Raw genomic sequence first — 6,401 nt, 5'->3', positions numbered from 1 at the left:
TTTTGCGTATAAAAGATTGTTGATGAGGTTATTGCTGCTCGAACTGTGGAAATTGTTGGGGGAGTTTGAGACTGACTTATTTTTGCTGTATTTATTTTATATTGATAAGCTCAGCTTTTTGTTGTTTATATTTGGGTAATTGCGATTGTTTTGATGGGTAGGATTGTGATCTTTGTTGAGACTGCTATTATTGCTATTGTTATTGTTATTGTTATTGTCTCTGTTTTGTATATACATACGATGCATATTATTACTAATTTGGTGAATGCTATTGTTGCTATTATTGCGAACATGACGGCTTTGATTGCTCTTGGGAATACTATTGTGATCTTAGAGATCTTCATAGCTCTTATCCAGGCTCTTATATGTGTATATTTACTTAGTGCCATTTCTAGGAGGATTATAGGGATATTTATTGCTATTCTTATTACTGCTATTTATATTGTTGGTTATGTTGCCATTATTACGATATTCCTTTTATAGACTCTTTAGCAATGGATTGCTATTGTTATAGTTGTTCTTATAGCTCATTATATACTTATTATTATTTGTCCGATGGCCGAGATTAGAACCGTTGTTCCGATTATTGAAGGCCACATTTTTATAGGTGGTATTCATAGGAATAGAGGATGCACTATTAATAGCATTCGTAGGAATCTGGAGTGGCACGCAGTTTCGAGGCTGAGTATTGGCAAATCTCGTATATGAGTTATTGTTCAGTTTACTACTGTATTTGTTATGGTTATTACTGTCATGGTTGTAGGTGTATATATTTTTAGGGACTTTGGTGTGTCCGTTGATCGAATTGTTGCGTGAATGTGAGCTGCTGTTCATTTATTAAAGTGGGCGTTATTTGGTGTGGGTATTACGGGTATTGTTCGTGCCTATATCCCGGCTTTGCTAGTTCATGAGAATGTGGTTTGTTGATGGACTGCCTCTCATTTTGGCCATTTCTTAACGCTATTCATAAATTAGGCTGCTCTTTTTACTGCTGAAATCATTTCGATAGGCGAGATGGTTGTTGGCTCTCTATCCTTGGCTCGAAGTGCGTGAGTTTTTGCTATTTATCGAGTAATTGCTTTTGCTATCATTTATGTTTGGGCTATCATTGTGTTGATTCTTATTGGAACTGATCTTCCTGCTTGATTTGCTTTCTCCTTGACTATATTCTCTCTCTCTCTGAGCACTCGCGAGCATGAGTCTTCTCTTGAGCAAAACCATCTCCCTAGACTAGTAATACACATTCCCAAATTTCTCCTCAAAAGTGTCTTCCCTCAACTCAGTCGCAATGTCATTCATGATTTTGCTCTCCTCCCAGGCAAACTCCGAGTCATCAAAATTATAAACAAAGATATCGACACTATACGGTGGCTTCATTTTTTTGTCGATTATCTAACTCTTTTGATTTTATTTACTATGTTCCATGCCAAACTTCTGATCATATTCCATATTAACCACCGAAGAACCTATGCTGGCCCAAGGATGCTCCAATATCTCCCTGATACTTTGGTAGCGTTCGCCTTTCTCTTTCTTAAGCATTCTTGAGAGGAAATCTTTTAATTATTAGCTGAGCTGTGCATGATCTGGGAATGTGAGCTATTGGTTCAAGATGTTTTAGAAGAGTTCGACTTGGTTGGTTGTGTAGTATGGGGGCAGGCCGACTACTAGTTCGTAGAGCAGTGCACCTAAGCAATAATAGTCGATTTCAAAGCTGTGACCCGTCCTAATGTTAGATTCATAAGTACTTTAGGAGCATTTCTGGTGACATGTATTCCGCGCTGCCACAGAAACTGAAAGTAAGCTGATCATGGATAACTTTGGAGAGTCCAAAATCAGCTAGCCGAACATGTCCTTATGAATCGATCATGATGTTCTATGGCTTCAAATCACGATAGAGTATTCCTTTCGAGTGTAAATATTCGATAGCGAGGAGTGTCTCAATGAAATAAAATTTGGCATTTTTTTCATTCATTTTTTTAACTTTTCTCAACAAATTAAACAACTAACCTCCGCTGCAGTATTCCATCCCGAAAACCACATAATTCTTTGATTCGAATGCGAAATATAATTTAGTAATGAAAGGATGGTTCTCGCAGGCTTATAAAATCATTCGTTCATTGTCAATTATCGTTTATTTTTCGGTGGAGATAATAAAATTCTTATCGATTACCTTCACTGCGAGTAGGAGCCCATATATACGTCCGAGAAATACACGAGAGAAGCCTCCCGAACCCACACATTTAATAATTTCGATGGAGTTAAGCGAAATCCTCCCCAAATTATCAATTTGATTAACATTATTGCTATATGATAATACTGGGTTTTTGTGTATTTTCTGCGAGTAATCCTAGAGTGTTATATCAATTGCCTGGATTTTGAGATTGACTAAGGTTATTTCTGAGACCTTCCGATTTGGTAAGGTAAGGAAATAATCCATTTGCATGCTGCTGGTCTTGAAGTATATGTTATCTTTCTTGAGTTTGTGCTTGAGAAAGGTGATGAGCATGGAGACCAACGTGGTTTTGCTATAGGGGAACCTATAAGTTTCAAGCTGATTGGAGTTATAAGCAAGGGTAATCAACAGAAAAGACTGTAACGTCCTCAGATTGTGCAAATTGGGAGATGAAGCATGTACTTTGTCATGAAGGGGTATTTGCTTGTCAGAGATGAATTTGGGGGCAGCAACAGTGCGTATAAACTTGATATCGGAACGCTGGTTGTTGTTATGATGGTTGCTGGCATTTTTCATGTGATTAATTAATAATGAAGGGCATTCTAGACTTAGGGTGCTTAAATATATTAATGATTTAATTTATTGATAGGAGATTTGGATGGTGATTGTACGGTGGATATTAATGATGGTGGATGTTATGTAAATATTTCAAATATCTGATACAGAATTAGAATCATTCTCTGACGGGCCTGGTGAGGATGGTGTAAAATTCATCTGCGGATACGAGTCCATCTTGATCAGTATCGGCTCGGGTAATCATTTCTTGGAGCTCAGACTCTGGCACGTCGATTCCGAGATCTTGGGCAACTCGGCGGAGATTCTTCACGGAGAGGTATCCAGTCTTCTCGTCGTCATAGAGGGAGAAGACTTTGAAAACTCGGTCTTTGCTACTTTTGTCGCTGACTTTGTGGGTCATGAGGTGGACCCACTCGTCCAACTCCAAAGTGCCTGATCCGTCCTCGTCGAGGTCGGCAATCATCTGGAAAATGAGTGAGTTTCTGCTGTCGAAGCCCAACGAGACCATGGCAGCCTTAAGTTCTAAGATAGGATAATAGATTACATTTGGTGTCAACTGATCCTCCCTGATCAGTGTCGAAAAGGTCGAAGGCATGTTTGATTTCAGCGAATTCAGTTTCACTTAACCCAAACTTATTGTGGTCGAGTTTAACAGCTGGGGGAAGTTTTGTTGCAGCACTGCCTTTCTTCATGATAAGATATTATATTTAATACGCATTAATAAAATTTAAATACTAAAATAGTTTCAGCTTATCAAATTCACATTTTAACTTATTTTATTTACTAAATATAATTAGTCACATTTAATATTTATTATTTACGTTATTTGTTATTTATTAATATTTGTTATTATTTATCATTTAGTGATTTGCTATTTAATGATTTGTTATTTAGTGATTTGCTATTTAATGATTTGTTATTTAGTGATTTGTTATTTAGTGATTTGCTATTTAATGATTTGCTATTTAGTGATTTGTTGATTTATTAATTCAATATTGCTCAGATGGATATGAAACTCCTAAGATATACATTCAGTCAACAATATCTTAAGTTATTCTCTTGATATTTTAATTCAATGCCCATAATTCCCTCTATTCCCATTATTTCTTCATACTTATCTTCCTTCTGTTGATTTTAAACAAACCTTAATATCAATCTACAGCTATACGCCTATGCACAAACAGACCTTATTATAATCCATCAATTATTCACCACTATTCTTCAAGACTCAACAATAAACAAAACAAATAATAACATTACTATCATCAGACAATGATCAAATCAGCTGTCCATATATTTATCACCTATCTAATTTGATGATTTGGCTTTCGCACGAAATCTATCTTTAATATCTTTCACTCCTGAACATTGTTGAGAGTGATCGATCCAAGCCAAGTCATCTCCTTCGACATTATCATAACACAATGGACAAATTTCCATGTTAGAATTCGAGTTGACTTTCCGGCAGAGCTTCCTTGCAATATGCTCATTGATTTAGTCGAGTTAGAATGCTGTCAAACATCTTGGACATTGCTGATGATACTTATTAGAGCATTTGTACAGCCAATGCTAATTAAGCTCACGGAGATAGATCTGACCATTGCAGAAAGGGCATGGCAATAAAACTGGGCAGTTCTACAGTAAATGTTCAGTCATTTCAACTTCTGAGCCTATTTGCTCAAAGCAGTAATCGCATAAGCCTTCGAGTTCATTGTCGATCGGTTCCATCACATGCAGCTACTAATTGCGATTGTTTTCATTCTTGTTTGCAAACCATTAGTGAGAATGAGAAATCTGGGATTGAGAGTTATGGAATAAGGATTACTGGCTATATGCGAGCTATATTTATGCGCTATCTTTCATTAGCTTTTGAGGAGTGGGAATTGGTGACTCTTGCAGTTTCTTTAGATTGTTTTCATAGGGGTTTTTGGGATCTTCTGAATCATAGGAGAGTTTCAACTGTCGCTACTGCTCGAGTTTAGATTTTTTGCGATTTAGGACGGTTTACTTATTGTGAATATCTTCCTAATCCGACTCGAATTGTTGTTTCTTATTTTGTGAACTTTGTTGGTTGTGTTATTTCTGTTCTTCTTGCAATGCAGTCTGAATACCTTCGTAGTAGGCTTAAAAATTGGCCCATATTTCGTTCTTCTACTTTCTCTTCATGATTTAATCCCTGGTCGAATTATAATAGTTTTTACTCCTAAGGGCAATTTCCAACAGCATCTTCATTGCAGCTGCCTTGACATTGGAATCAGGGTCCTCCAACATCTTGACCCCCCACTTAATAATCTCCCCAAAGTACACTTCCGCATCATGATAGGTCACAACAAAGTACTCAATCAAGTAGATTTTGGGGAGTAGCTGTTTGGCTGTGAATTTCCTTTTGTTGTTGTTTTTGTTGTTGTTGAGAGTATTTAAATATGAAGAATAGTTGTTCTTAATTATCAAGCGTATCGACTGCTCTAACGGCACAATGCTGAAATCAGGCAGGTTACGATAAATTTATGTTGCGAGTTTCCTAAACTATTATTTAGTATCTGTGAGCAAATGCAGTAGGTTTGCTAAGATGATGTCGATGCTGTATTTGCAGCTGGTGTTGTTTACTGCCTGGTCAAATTCGTAGTCCTTGAATTAGAGGTAAATTAGCTTTTCGAGCATGAGCAAGCACTTCTTTATGTTGATCGGATGATTGTCTTAGATTACAATTGCAATTATTTAGAGGATTGCCTGGATTTGGAGTCCCTCTTCGATGTTCATGTCGAGTATCTTGTCGATTGCATAACCTTTAAGTTTCCAGAATTGTTGGGATAGGGCCATCCTCCATAGATTCGGTTCGATGCAGTCGAAGTAAGGTTGGTATTTTCGAGTCTATTTTATGTCCATTTGTTATAGTTTGGGATAGTCTGCTAAGAGCTGATCCAATTGATAATTGCGAATATCAATACTTTAATCAACATACTCTTGTAGATGTTGGTTTTATTGTTTGATAAGGTGTTACTCTGCAATCAATAAAGATTGTTGTTACTGTTGTGGGTGTTGTTGGGGATAGCTTCGATTTGTGTAGCTTTGGTTATGTTCGTTCATTTGAGATTCGTCGATTTTTGATTAGTTAATTTTTGATACTGAGTTGAATTATGCTTAGATTTTCTTCTTTAGTGCAGGGACAACTTGGCTCTCATAGTTGTTGTACTGTTATGGTTATAGTTTGCTGGAATTCATTCCGTTTGCATCTTTCTGATTGTGGCTTTTCGGCAACGATGAGTTTCTATTGTTTACAGGGCTTCTCATTTATTCTTATCTGCGTTATTTGTTGTTATTGTGGTTTGCAGAAGATCGGTTACTGATGTAGTTATGGCTATTTCCATTGTGGTCATTGTAGGCATTATTGCTATTATTATTGCCAAGATGATGACCGCTAACATTCACAGCAGAAATCGAAGGGTAGTACCCTCCGCCAGCAATAACTCTCGATTGCGCTTCAGACATATTCTCCAGGTAGCACTCCTGTAACTCTTTTAATTTGGAATTTGCTTGATCTTTCTTCTTCAGTATTTAGTTTTTAAGGCGATGACATTTATCGTAATCTTAGTCCTATATGGCCTTTCTTTTATCATCTTCTAAGGTCACTATTTGTTCTTAGATGCTACGG

At 36.9% G+C, this 6,401-nt stretch overlaps 1 pseudogene; it reads right to left on the bottom strand.

Annotated features, from left to right (window-relative positions):
- Positions 1-2,900: 2,900 nt before the first annotated feature.
- On the bottom strand, positions 2,901-5,020 carry LOC148298377 (centrin-2 pseudogene; annotated as a pseudogene).
- Positions 5,021-6,401: the final 1,381 nt, after the last annotated feature.

The sequence above is a fragment of the Brachycentrus maculatus genome, unplaced genomic scaffold, assembly GCF_059751285.1.
Source record: "Brachycentrus maculatus isolate JH-2025_06_01 unplaced genomic scaffold, ASM5975128v1 h1tg002123l, whole genome shotgun sequence".
Taxonomy (NCBI): Eukaryota; Metazoa; Arthropoda; class Insecta; order Trichoptera; family Brachycentridae; genus Brachycentrus; species Brachycentrus maculatus.
The sequence above is the reverse complement of the archived record's forward strand: the minus strand, read 5'-3'. Positions and strand labels throughout refer to the sequence as shown.